The sequence below is a fragment of the Balaenoptera acutorostrata genome, chromosome 1 (genome assembly GCF_949987535.1).
Source record: "Balaenoptera acutorostrata chromosome 1, mBalAcu1.1, whole genome shotgun sequence".
Lineage (NCBI taxonomy): Eukaryota > Metazoa > Chordata > Mammalia > Artiodactyla > Balaenopteridae > Balaenoptera > Balaenoptera acutorostrata.
The window spans coordinates 129688635-129703407 of NC_080064.1; the positions used below are offsets into that span (position 1 = coordinate 129688635).

Consider the following 14773-nt stretch of genomic DNA (forward strand, 5'->3'; position numbering starts at 1 on the left):
TTGGCTCTTCCTTAGTGGTTCTCTTCTCTGTCAGTCTCTCTGCTTCTCTCTGTCCCTCCGCCTGTCTCTCTTTCTCTGTCTCTCTCTCTCTCCGTCTTCCTCTCTCACATTAAATGCCTAGTCCACTCTGTGCTCTTAGACAATCAGAGACTTTTAAGAGTTCTGAAGAGCTTCTTCAAAGGTATACCACTAAATAAATAAATAAATAAATGAAGTCGATTAACTTAACTTTGATCTCAAACCAGATCCAAGCAGGCTTTTCTCCAAAGAATGCTGGCATTTGTGATCCTACTGCACTGGTCAGGAAGTACACTGGCCTAGGCGTCCTAGTTTCAGCTAAGCTGTTGATTTGCAGTGACTCTGAGCAGTCCACTTTGATTACCACTGTCATCATTTCCTTGTTTACAAGACGAGAGATTGCATTAAGTCCCTTCTCTGAGGTCAGAATTACCCCCTTGTCTCTCCTTGTGACCTTTTGATCACATTAGTCTTTTTAATCTCTCTCTATAACAATGTAAATCTCTCTGTTTGGCTACCATATTGTATAAACATCTCCCTGTGCATATTTCTGCCACACCTGGATGACCTAGCAGATGACATAAGTAATTTCCTCTTCATCTTTAGTATACAGTTAAACTACGTTTCTTGGCCACCCTGCAGAGGTAGAGTCACATGAGTTCTGATCACTGTAATGTATAGCAAATTGATATAGCACCTCTAGGAGTGACCATAAAAACAATTCTCCACCCTCTCTGTCTCTTTCCTCATTTGTTGGTGGAGCTGAAAGATCCAGGGGCAGACTCGGAGGTCCTGGCAGGTGGTGGAGCCACGTGATAGAAGCAGTCAGCCCCAGCTCTCTACCCCGTATTCATTGCCCAGCTCTGCCACCTCTCACTGGATTACAATGTAAGAAAGAAAGAAATTTTTGTGTTGTTAAACCACTGAAATTCGGGGGTAATCTGGTATATCATTTAACTCACTCTGATTGTACAACCCAGCTATAAAAACTAGTTAGACACCAAGTATATCTCAGCTTCCTTTAAGAAATAAAGCAGGGGTGTGGAGTCAAAATGGTGGTGTGGGAAGACACAGAGTTGGCGTCTCCCCACAACTAGGGTGCCTGCCGGCTGCTGGTGGGGGACTCTGACGCCCAAGGAGATGGGAGGAACCCTAAAGTGAACCAGTAGGACATAGAGGGACTGAGGGGGGAGGAGAAGTGGAGGCCAGACAGGATCGGGGCCCCTGAGGCTGGGGAGATCAGGAGATGCAGGAGGGAGAAGCCATCCAGGAGGGGCGGGAGAGGAGCGGAGGGCGATTTTCCCACCCACTCAGGCCAGGGAGCCTGCTGAGCAGGGCAATCCCCTGCCCTCCAAAACCCCCTCCAGGCCACGTAGGTCCTTGGGGCCATAGGAGGGAGACCAGGGAGATCAGGAGAGCCAGGTGGGAGGGGCCCTCCCTGACCAGAGGAGCAGGAGAGGAGAGGAGGGCTTGCCCCACCCACTCAAGCCCAGGAAGCCTACTGGGCTCCCAGGTGAGGTCGCCTGCCCTCTGAGACCAGGGGTGAGGGGCACGGCCTGGGTCCCTCTGTTCCATGAGCCTAAGTGCCACCTCCACAGCAACCAGGGCCTTTTCCAGCCCTATGGGTCCTGAGCATTAGTCCCGCCCACCACTCAAACCTCACCCTTACGTAGGCCCCACCCTCCACAGCCAAAGCTTTTACCCCCCACCCTATTTTTTTTCCTTTTCCTTCCTCCTCTTTTTACTGTTGTGGTACTGATGTATCTTCCAGTTGTTGATTCATCTATATTTTTACTTTTATATTCTTCCTAACATATGTTAGTTTCCTAGTCTAATTTTATTTTTTACTTTGTTATTGCTTTTTTTTTTTTTTTTTTACCACCCCAGTCAGCTTGCGGGATCTTGGTTCATGAGCCTGGGATCGGGCCAAAGCTCCTGCAGTGGGAGCTCTGAGTCCCAACCACTGGCCTAACAGAGAACCTCATTCACCACGGAATATTCATTGGAGTGAGGTCTCACAGAGTTCCTCATCTCAACACCAAAACCCAGCTCTACCCAATAGCCTACAAACTCCAGTGTTGGAAGCCTCAGTCCAAACAACCAGTAAGACAGGAACACAATCCCACTCATTAGAGAAAAAAAAAATGAGACTGCAAAAAAATATGTCACAGATGAAGGAGAAAAGTAAAACCTGCAAGACCAAATAAATGAAGAGGAGGAAGGAGGAGCTTCAAGATGGCAGAAGAGTAAGACGTGGAGATCACCTTCTTCCCCACAGATACAGTAGAAATACATCTACGTGCGGAACAGCTCCTACAGAACACCTACTGAACGCTGGCAAAAGACCTCAGACCTCCCAAAAGGCAAGAAACTCCCCACGTACTTGGGTAGAGCAAAAGAAAAAAGAAATAACAGAGACAAAAGAATAGGGATGGGACCTGCACCACTGGGAGGGAGCCGTGAAGGAGGAAAGGTTTCCACGCACTAGGAAGCCCCTTCGCCGGCAGAGACTGCGGGAGGCAGAGGGGGGAAGCTTCGGAGCCACGGAGGAGAGCGCAGCAACAGGGGTGCGGAGGGCAAAGCGGAGAGATTCCCGCACGGAGGATCAGTGCTGAGTAGCACTCACCAGCACAAGAGGCTCATCTGCTCAGCCGCCGGGGCGGGCGGGGCTGGGAGCTGAGGCTCGGGCTTCGGGCTTCGGTCGGATCCCAGGGAGAGGACTGGGGTTGGCGGCGTGAACACAGCCTGAAGGGGTTAGTGAGTCACAGCTAGCCGGGAGGGAGTCCGGGAAAAAGTCTGCAGCTGCCGAAGAGGCAAGAGACTTTTTCTTGCCTCTTTGTTTCCTGGTGCTCGAGGAGAGGGGATCCAGAGCGCCGCCTAAACGAGCTCCAGAGACGGGCGTGAGCCGTGGTTATCACTGCGGACCCCAGAGACGGGCATGAAACGCTAAGGCTGCTGCTGGAGCCACCAAGAAGCCTGTGTGCGAGCACAGGTCACTCTCCACACTGCCCCTCCCGGGAGCCGGTGCAGCCCGCCACTGCAAGGGTCCCGTGATCCAGGGACAACTTCCCTGGGAGAACGCACAGCGCACCTCAGACTGGTGCAACGTCACGCCGGCCTCGGCCGCCGCAGGCTCGCCCCGCCTCCTCCATACCCCTCCATCCCCCCTGCCTGAGTGAGCCAGAGCCCCCGAAGCAGCTGCTCCTTTAACCCCGTCCTGTCTGAGCAAAGAACAGACGCCCTCAGGCGACCTACACGCAGAGGTGGGTCCAAATAAAAAGATGAACCCCGGGAGCTGTGCGAACAAAGAAGAGAAAGGGAAATTTCTCCCAGCAGCCTCAGAAGCAGCGGGTTAAAGCTCCACAAACAACTTGATGTACCTGCATCTGTGGAATACCTGACTAGACAACGAATCATCCCAAATTGAGGAGGTGGACTTTGGGAGCAACAATATATATATTTTTTTCCCTTTTTCCCTTTTTCTCAGTGTGTATGTGTATGCTTCTGTGTGTGATTTTGTCTGTATAGCTTTGCTTATACCATTTGTCCTAGGGTTCTGTCTGTCTGGTTTTTTTTTTTTATTACTTAAAAATTTTTTTTCTTAATAATTTTTTACTTTAATAACTTTATTTTGATTTATTTTACTTTATTTTATTTTATCTTCTTCTTTCTTTATTTATTTTTTTCCTCCCTTTTATTCTGAGCCTTGTGGAGGACAGGCTCTTGGTGCTCCAGCCAGGCGTCAGGGCTGTGCCTCTGAGGTGGGAGAGCCAAGTTCAGGACACTGGTCCACAAGAGACCTCTCAGCTCCACGTAATATCAAACAGCAAAAATCTCCCAGAGATCTCCATTTCAACGCCAAGACCCAGCTCCACTCAACGACCAGCAAGCTACAGTGCTGGACACCCTATGCCAAACAACTAGCAGGACAGGAACACAGCCCCATCCATTAGCAGAGAGGCTGCCTAAAATCATAATAAGGCCACAGACACCCCAAAACACACTACTAGACGTGCACCTGCCCACCAGAAAGACAAGATCCAGCCTCATCCACCAGAACACAGGCACTAGCTCCCTCCACCAGGAAGCCTACACAACCCACCAAACCAACCTTAGCAACTGGGGAGAGACACCAAAAACAATGGGAACTACAAACCTGCAGCCTGCAAACAAGAAACCCCAAACACAGTAAGTTAAGCATAATGAGAAGACAGAGAGACACACAGCAGATGAAGGAGCAAGGCAAAAACCCACCCGACCAGACAAATGAAGAGGAAATAAGCAGTCTACCTGAAAAATAATTCAGAAAAATGATAGTAAAGATGATCCAAAATCTTGGAAATAGAATGGAGAAAATACAAGAAACGTTTAACAAGGAACTAGAAGAACTAAAGAGCAAACAAACAGTGATGAACAACACAATAAATGAAATTAAAAATTCTTTAGAAGGAATCAATAGCAGAATAACTGAGGCAGAAGAACGGATAAATGACCTGCAAGATAAAATAGTGGAAATAACTACTGCAGAGCAGAATAAAGAAAAAAGAATGAAAAGAATTGAGGACAGTCTCAGAGACCTCTGGGACAACATTAAATGCACCAACATTCGAATTATAGGGTTCCCAGAAGAAGAAGAGAAAAAGAAAGGGACTGAGAAAATATTTGAAGAGATTATAGTTGAAAACTTCCCTAATATGGGAAAGGAAATAGTTAATCAAGTCCAGGAAGCACAGAGTCCCATACAGGAAATATCCAAGGAGAAACACGACAAGACACATATTAATCAAACACCCAAAAATTAAATACAAAGAACAAATATTAAAAGCTACAAGGGAAAAACAACAAATAACACATAAGGGAATCCCCATAAGGTTAACAGCTGATTTTTCAGTAGAAACTCTGCAAGCCAGAAGGGAGTGGCAAGACATATTTAAAGTGATGAAGGAGAAAAACTTACAACCAAGATTGCTCTACCCAGCAAGGATGTCATTCAGATTTGACGGAGAAATTAAAAACTTTAGAGACAAGCAAAAGCTAAGAGAATTCAGCACCACAACACCAGCTTTACAACAAATGCTAAAGGGACTTCTCTAGGCAGGAAACACAAGAGAAAGAAAAGACCTACAATAATAAGCCCAAAACAATTAAGAAAATGGCAATAGTAACATACATATCGATAATTACCTTAAATGTAAATGGATTAAATGCTCCAACCAAAAGACATAGATGGGCTGAATGGATAGAAAAACAAGACCCATATATATGCTGTCTATAAGAGACCCACTTCAGACCTAGGAACACATACAGACAGAAAGTGAGGGGATGGAAAAAGATATTCCATGCAAATGGAAATCAAAAGAAAGCTGGTGTAGCAATTCTCATATCAGACAAAATAGACTTTAAAACAAAGACTATTACAAGAGACAAAGAAGGAAACTACATAATGATCAAGGGATCAATCCAAGAAAAAGATATAACAATTGTAAATATTTATGCACCCAACATAGGAGCACCTCAATACATAAGGCAAATACTAACAGCCATAAAAGGGGAAATCAAAGCTAACACAATCATAGTAGGGGACTTTAACACCCCACTTTCACCAATGGAGAGATCATCCAAACTGAAAATAAATATGGAAACACAAGCTTTAAATGATACATTAAAAAAGATGGACTTAATTGATATTTATAAGACATTCCATCCAAAACAACAGAATAAACATTCTTCTCAAGTGCTCATGTAACATTCTCCAGGATAGATCATATCTTGGATCACAAATCAAGCCTTGGTAAATTTAGAGAAAATTGAAATCATATCAAGTATCTTTTCTGACCACAACGCGATGAGACTAGGTATGAGTTACAGGAAAAAATCTGTAAGAAATACAAACCCATGGAGGCTAAACAACACACTACATAATAACCAAGAGATCATTGAAGAAATCAAAGAGGAAATAAAAAAATACCTAGATACATATGACAATGAAAACATGACAATCCAAAACCTATGAGATGCAGCAAACGCAGTTCTAAGAGGGAAGTTTATAGCAATACAATCCTACCTTAAGAAACAAGAAACATATCAAATAAACAACCTAACCTTACACCTAAAGCAATTAGAGAAAGAAGAACAAAAAAACCCCAAAGTTAGCAGAAAGAAAGAAATCATAAAGATCAGAAAAGAAATAAATAAAAAAGAAATGAAGGAAACGATAGCAAAGATCAATAAAACTAAAAGCTGGTTCTTTGGGAGATAAACAAAATTGATAAACCATTAGCCAGACTTATCAAGAAAAAAAGGGACAAGACTCAAATCAATAGAATTAGAAATGAAAAAGGAGAAGTAACAACTGACACTGCAGAAATACAAAGGATCATGAGATGTTACTGCAAGCAACTATATGCCAATAAAATGGAAAACCTGGAAGAAATGGACAAATTCTTAGAAATGCACAACATTTCGAGACTGAACCAGGAAGAAATAGAAAATATGAACAGAACAATCACAAGCACTGAAATTAAGACTGTGATTAAAAATCTTCCAACAAACAAAAGTCCAGGACCAGAAGGCTTCATAGGCAAATTCTATCAAACATTTAGAGAAGAGCTAACACCTATCTTTCTCAAACTCTTCCAAAATATAGCAGAGGGAGGAACACTCCCAAACTCATTCTACAAGGCCACAATCACTCTGATACCAAAACCAGACAAAGATGTCACAAAGAAAGAAAACGACAGGCCAATATCACTGATGAACATAGATGCAAAAATCCTCAACAAAATACTAGCAAACAGAATCCAACAGCACATTAAAAGGATCATACAATATGATCAAGTGAGGTTTATCCCAGGAATGCAAGGCTTCTTCAATGTACGAAATCAATCAACGTGATACACCATATTAACAAATTGACGGAGAAAAAACATATGATCATCACAAAAGATGCAGAGAAAGCTTTCGACAATATTCAACACCCATTAATGTAAAAAACCTTCCAGAAAGTAGGCATAGAGGGAATTTTCCTCAACATAATAAAGGCCATATATGAAAAACCCACAGCCAACATCGTCCTCAGTGGTAAAAAACTGAAACCATTTCCACTAAGATCAGGAACAAGACAAGGTTGCCCACTCTCACCACTATTATTCAATATAGTTTTGGAAGTTTTAGCCACAGCAATCAGAGAAGAAAAAGAAATAAAAGGAATCTAAATCAGAAAAGAAGAAGTAAAACTGTCACTGTTTGCAGATGACATGATACTATGCATAGAAAATCCTAAAGATGCTACAAGAAAACTACTAGAGCTAATCAATGAATTTGGTAAAGTAGCAGGATACAAAATTAATGCACAGAAATCTCTTGCATTCCTATACACTAATGATGAAAAATCTGAAAGTGAAATTAAGAAAACACTCCCATTTACCATTGCAACAAAAAGAATAAAATATCTAGGAATAAACCTACCTAAGGAGACAAAAGACCTGTATGCAGAAAATTATAAGACACTGATGAAAGAAATTAAAGATGATACAAATAGATGGAAAGACAAACCATGTTCTTGGATTGGAAGGATCAACATTGTGAAAATGACTCTACTACCCAAAGCAATCTACAGATTCAATGCAATCCCTATCAAACTACCACTGGCATTTTTCACAGAACTAGAGCAAAAAATTTCACAGTTTGTATGGAAACACAAAAGACCCCGAATAGCCAAAGCAATCTTGAGAAAGAAAAACGGAGCTGGAGGAATCAGGCTCCTTGACTTCAGACTATACTACGAAGCTACAGTAATCAAGACAGTTTGGTACTGGCACAGAAACAGAAATATAGATCAATGGAACAGGACAGAAAGCCCAGAGATAAACCCACACACATATGGTCACCTTATCTTTGATAAAGGAGGCAAGAATATACAGTGGAGAAAAGAGAGCCTCTTCAATAACTGGTGCTGGGAAAACTGGACAGCTACATGTAAAAGAATGAAATTAGAACACTCCGTAACACCGTACACAAAAATAAATTCAAAGTGGATTAAAGACCTAAATGTAAGGTCAGACACCATCAAACTCTTAGAGAAAAACATAGGTAGAACACTCTATGACATACATCACAGCAGGATCCTTTCTGACCCACCTCCTAGAGTAATGGAAATAAAAACAAAAATAAACAAATGGGACCTAATGAAACTTAAAAGGTTTTGCACAGCAAAGGAAACCATAAACAAGACGAAAAGACAACCCTCAGAATGGGAGAAAATATTTCCAAATGAAGAAACTGACAAAAGATTAATCTCCAAACTTTATAAGCAGCACATGCAGCTCAATATCGAAAAAGCAAACAACCCATTCCAAAACTGACCAGAAGACCTAAATAGACATTTCTCCAAAGAAGATATACAGATTGCCAACAGACACATGAAAGAATGTTCAACATCTTTAATCATTAGAGAAATGTAAATCAAAACTACAATGACATATCATCTCACACCAGTCAGAATGGCCATCATCAAAAAATATATAAACAATAAATGCTGGACAGGGTGTGGAGAAAAGGGAAGCCTCTTGCACTGTTGGTGGGAATGTAAGTTGATACATCCACTATGGAGAACAGTATGGACATTCCTTAAAAAACTAAAAATAGAACTACCATACGACCCAGCAATCCCACTACTGGGCATATACCCTGAGAAAACCATAATTCAAAAAGAGTCATGTACCAAAATGTTCATTGCAGCTCTATTTACAATAGCCAGGACATGGAAGCAACCTAAGTGTCCATCAACAGATGAATGGATAAAGAAGATGTGGCACATATATACAGTGGAATATTACTCAGCCATAAAAAGGAATGAAACTGAGTTTTTTGTAGTGAGGTGGTTGGACCTAGAGACTGTCACACAGAGTGAAGTAAGTCAGAAAGAGAAAAACAAATACTGTATGCTAACACATATATATGGAATCTAAAAAAAAAAAATTGTCATGAAGAACCTAGGGGCAAGACGGGAATAAAGATGCATACCTACTAGAGAATGGACTTGAGGATATGGGGAGGGGGAAGGGTAAGCTGGGACAAAGTTAGAGAGTGGCATGGACATATATACATTACCAAACGTAAAATAGGTAGCTAGTGGGAAGCAGCTGCATAGCACAGGGAGATTAACTCGGTGCTTTTTGACCACCTAGAGGGGTGGGATAGGGAGGGTGGGAGGGAAGGAGATGCAAGAGGCAAGAGATATGGGGACATATGTATATGTATAAGTGATTCACTCTGTTATAAACAGAAGCTAACACACCATTTTAAAGCAATTATACTCCAATAAAGATGTTAAAAAAAAAAAAGGTGGAAATACGCAATCTACCTGAAAAAGAATTCAGAGTAATAATAGTAAAGATGATCCAGAATCTTGGAAACAGAATGGAGGCACAGATTGAGAAAATACAAGAAATGTTTAACAAAGATCTGGAAGAACTAAAGAACAAACAAACAGAGATGAACAACACAATAATTGAAGTGAAAAATACACTAGAAGGAATCAGTAAGAGAATAACTGAGGCAGAAAAACGAATAAGTGAGCTGGAAGACAAAATGTTGGAAATAACTACCAAGGAGCAGAATAAAGAGAAAAGAATGAAAAGAATTGAAGTCAATCTCAGAGACATCTGGGACAACACTAAACACGCCAATATTCGAATTTTAAGGGTCCCAGAAAAAGAAGAGAAAAAGAAAGGGTCTGAGAAAATATTTGAAGAGTTTATAGTTGAAAACTTCCCTAACATGGGAAAGGAAGTATTCACCCAAGTCCAGGATCCAAAGTGAGTCCCATACAGGATAAACCCTAGGAAAAACACACCAAGACACATATTAATCAAACTAACAAAAGTTAAATTCAAAGAAAAAATATTAAAAGCAGCAAGGGAAAAACAAAAAAGAACATTCAAAGAATCCCCATAAGGTTATCAGCTGATTTTTCAGTGGAAATGCTGCAGGCCAGAAGGGAGTGGCAGGATATACTTGAAGTGATGAAAGAGAAAAACCTACAACCAAGATTACCCATCAAGGATGTCATTCCGATTCGACAGAGAAGTCAAAAGCTTTTCAGACAAGCAAAAACTAAGAGAATTCAGCACCACCAAACCGGCTTTATAACAAATGCTAAAGAAACTTCTCCAAGTGGGAAACACAAGAGAAGAAAAAGACCCACAAAAACAAACCCAAAACAATTAAGAAAATGTTAATAGGAACATACATATCGATAATAACCTTGAAAGTAAATGGATTAAATGCCCCAACCTAAAGACACAGACTGGCTGAATGGATACAAAAACAAGACCCATATATATGCTGTCTACAAGAGACCCACTTCAGACTTAGAGACACATACAGACTGAAAGTGAAGGGATGGAAAAGAGTATTCCATGCAAATGGAAATCAAAAGAAAGCTGAGGTAGCAATACTTGTATCAGATAAAATAGACTTTAAAATAAAGACTGTTACAAGAGATAAGGAGGGACACTACATAATGTCAAAGGATCAATCCAGGAAGAAGATATAACACTTATAAATGTTTATGCTCCCAACATAGGAGGACCTCAATACATAAGGCAAATGCTAACAACCATGAAAGGAGAAATTGACAGTAACACAATAATAGTAGGGGACTTTAACACCCCACTTACACCAATGGACAGATCATCCAAACAGAAAATAAATAAGGAAACACAAGCTTTAAATGACACAATAGACCAGATAGATCTAACTGATATTAATAGAGCATTCCACCCAAAAGTGGCAGAATACACTTTCTTCTCAAGTGCACTTGGAACATTCTCCAGGATAGATCACATCTTGGGTCACAAATCAAGCCTCAGAGAATTTAAGAAAATTGAGGTTTCTTGCCCTCCCATCCCCCTCCCGCTGGCATGCCGGCCCGGCTCCCCTCCCCAGCCCTGATGGGTGGGCGGGCTGCCCTGAGGAGACGGGGAGGGGAGGGCTGGGCTGGCCGCGCACGGACGACAAAATGCAGAACTTCTGGGCAGCCCCCAACTGCACTCGGAAGAGCATGCAGTTGGACCTGGCCGTTTTCAGGTTCCTGCAGGATCCAGCCAGATGCCAGAAGTGGGTGGAGAATAGTAGGAGAGCAGACTTAGAAGATAAAACACCTGATCAACTAAATAAACATTATCGATTGTGTGCCAAACACTTTAAGACTTCTATGATTTGTAGAACTAGTCCTTATAGGACAGTTCTTCGAGATAATGCAATAACAACAATATTTGATCTTACCAACCATTTGAATAATCCACACAGTAGACACAGAAGACGAATAAAATAATTGAGTGAAGATGAAATCAGGACACTGAAACAGAAAAAAATTAATGAAACTTCTGAACAGGAACCAAAACATAAGGAAATAAACAACAGCAATGCTCAGAACCCCAGTGCAGAAGAAGGGGGTGAAGAGCAGGATGAAGACATCTTGCCTTTAACACTTGAAGAGAAGGAAAACAAAGAATACTTAAAATCTTTATTTGAAATTTTGATTCTTATGGGAAAACAGAACATACCTCTGGATGGACATGAAGCTAATGAATTCCCAGAAGGTCTCTTTACTCCTGATAACTTTCAATCACTGCTGGAAGTGCCAGATCAATCCTGGTGAAGAGGCTCTGAGAAGGCGCTTTGAGACAACAGCAGTTAACACATTGTTCTGTTCGAAAACACAGCAGAAACAGATGCTAGAGAGCTGCATTCGGGAGGAACCCTCAGGGAAGTGAGAGATTCTCACTTCTTTTCCATAGTCACTGACAATGTGGCGGACATAGCAGGGGAAGAGCACCTGCCTGTGTTGGTGAGGTTTATTGATGAAACTCACAACCTGAGAGAGGAATCTGTGGGCTTCCTGCCTCATGAAGCTGATGCAGAAATTTTGGCTGTGATATTTCACACTATGATAACTGAGAAGTGGGGAGTAAACATGGAGTACTGTCGTGGCCAGGCTTACATTGGTCCAGTGGATTTTCTTCCAAAATGAAAGTTGTTGCTTCTAGACTTTTAGAAAAATATCCTCAAGCTATCTACACACTCTGTTCTTCCTGTGCCTTAAATACGTGGTTGGCAAAATCAGTGCCTGTAATGGGAGTATCTGTCGCATTAGGAACAATTGAAGAAGTTTGTTCTTTTTTCCATCGATCACCACAACTGCTTTTAGAGCTTGACAATGTAATTTCTGTCCTCTTTCAGAACAATGAAGAAAGGGGCAAAGAACTGAAGGAAATTTGCCATTCTCAGTGGACAGGCAGGCATGATGCTTTTGAAATCTTAATGGACCTCCTACAAGCACTTGTTTTATGTTTAGATGGTATCAATAGTGACACAAATGTTAGATGGAATAACTGTATAGCTGGCCGAGCATTTGTACTCTGTAGTGCGGTAACAGATTTTGATTTCATCGTTACCATTGTTGTTCTTAAAAATGTTCTATATTTTACAAGACCCTTAGGGAAAAATCTTGAGGGGCAAACTTCTGATGTCTTCTCTGCAGCCAGTAGTTTGACTGCAGTGCTGCATTCACTAAATGAAGTGATGGAAAATATCGAAGTTTATCATGAATTTTGGTTTGAGGAAGCCACAAATTTGGCAACCAAACTTGATATTCAGATGAAGCTCCCAGGGAAATTTCGCAGAGCTCAGCACAGTAACCTGGAATCTCAGCTAACCCCTGAGAGTTACTATAAAGAAACTCTAAGTGTTCCAACAGTGGAACACATTATTCAGGAACTGAAAGGTATATTCTCAGAATAGCACCTCAAATCTCTTAAATGGTTATCTCTGGTAACATCTGTCATGGGACAGCTCAAATTCAATACATCAGAGGAGCATCATGCTGACATGTACAGAAGTGACTTACCTAATCCTGACACACTCTCTGCTGAGCTGCATTGTTGGAGAATCAAGTGGAAACACAGAGGGAAAGATATAGAATTTCCATCCACTATTTATGAAGCCCTTCATCTGCCAGACATCAAGTTTTTTCCTAATGTTTATGCATTGCTGAAGGTCCTATGTATTATTCCTGTGATGAAGGTTGAGAATGAATGCTATGAAAATGGGTGAAAGCGTCTCAAAGCATACCTGAGGAACACTTTCACAGACCAAAGTTCAAGTAACTTGGCTTTGCTTAGCATAAATTTTGAAATAAAACACGATTTGGATTTAATGGTGGATACATATATCCAACTCTATACAAGTAAGTCAGAGCTTCCTACAGATAATTCAGAAACCATTGAAAATACCTGAGACTTTTAAAGTAGGCTTTCTCTTATATTTGATATTTGAAAAAATCTGTAAGAAATTTGAAAATACCTTACAGAAAAGTTGTAAGGTGTACATAAACCACTTAATCACTGAATATCTTGACCTGTAGGCCTCCCATTGAGTACATTAGTCATTGATAGTCTGCCTGTTTAAATGGCCTTTTTGAAGTCCCATGCTTTGGAGACCTAACTGTTCTTCCAGAAGATAGCATTGAAAGTACCATATTACACTCTGTGTGATCTATGCGAATGGCACTTTGAAATTGTATTAGTTAAGTCATTTTAGACATAACATTTATCACTATGGATCCAATTGTCAGGTACTGAATTATCAGTTCTTTGAAGAAATAAATTTTGAGGAAGTATGGGAGGAAGGAATACATTTTATAAAACATTACAGTGAAGCTCATGACTGACCTTTGAATAGTAGGAGTTTTAAGTATGCTGTTAAAAATCTGTAAGGGACTGATAAGAAAATTATCAGACTGTAAGAGAAAAGTGAGAGCTTGTCAAATAAGTATTTCAAAGTAGATTTTGTCTTTATCAAATAAAGTTAAAGGAACAAGTTATAGTTAAAGTTTGAATGGAAGAGCTTGCCATTGTTGTTCTACATCTGGTTGTTGCTGTTTATGTTCCTTTATTGAGCCTACATCTTCATAAGCTTTTTAGCAGGTATATGTTGAACACTTCTGTTTCATGGTCAAGACAGGATCAGAGACCATGGATACTGACAACTGATTTGTCTGTTTTCTTCTGTCTTTTTCCATGACTGTATCTACTGCCTCATCTTGATTTACAAGCAAAACTTACAAAACCTACAAAAATAAGTGTTTTGTGGTTTATCTAGGAATAATACAGAAAATATTGCTGTCATTTTTGGTGAAGAAAATCAATTTTGAATAATTTATTTCAAACTAAATAAAATGTGAATTTTGTTTTAAAAAAAAGGAAAGAAAATTGAAATCGTACCAAGCATCCTTTCTGATCAAAATGTTATGAGATTGGAAATCAATTACAGGAAATAAAAACTTTAAAAAGCACAAATACATAGAGACTAAACAGTGCACTACTAAATAACCAAGAGATGACTGAAGAAATCAAAGAAGAAATAAAAAAATACATAGAAAAAAATGACAATGAAAACACGACAACCCAAAAACTATGGGACACAGCTAAAGCAGTTCTAAGAGGGAAGTTTATAACAATACAATCTCACCTCAAGAAACAAGAAAAATCTCAAATAAACAATCTAATCCTACACTCAAAACAACTAAAGAGAGAAGAACAAAGAAAACCCAAAGTCAGTAGAAGGAAAGAAATCATAAAGATCAGAGCAGAAATAAATGAAATAGAAATGAGGAAAACAACAGCAAAGATCAACAAAACTAAAAGCTGGTTCTATGAAAAGATAAACAAAATTGATAAACCCTTAGCCA

The 14773-nt window shown here is 40.4% G+C and overlaps 1 pseudogene; it reads left to right on the plus strand.

Moving 5' to 3' along the window:
* The first annotated feature begins 11041 nt into the window (after window positions 1–11041).
* LOC103008502 (52 kDa repressor of the inhibitor of the protein kinase-like) lies at window positions 11042–13320 on the plus strand (annotated as a pseudogene).
* Window positions 13321–14773: the final 1453 nt, after the last annotated feature.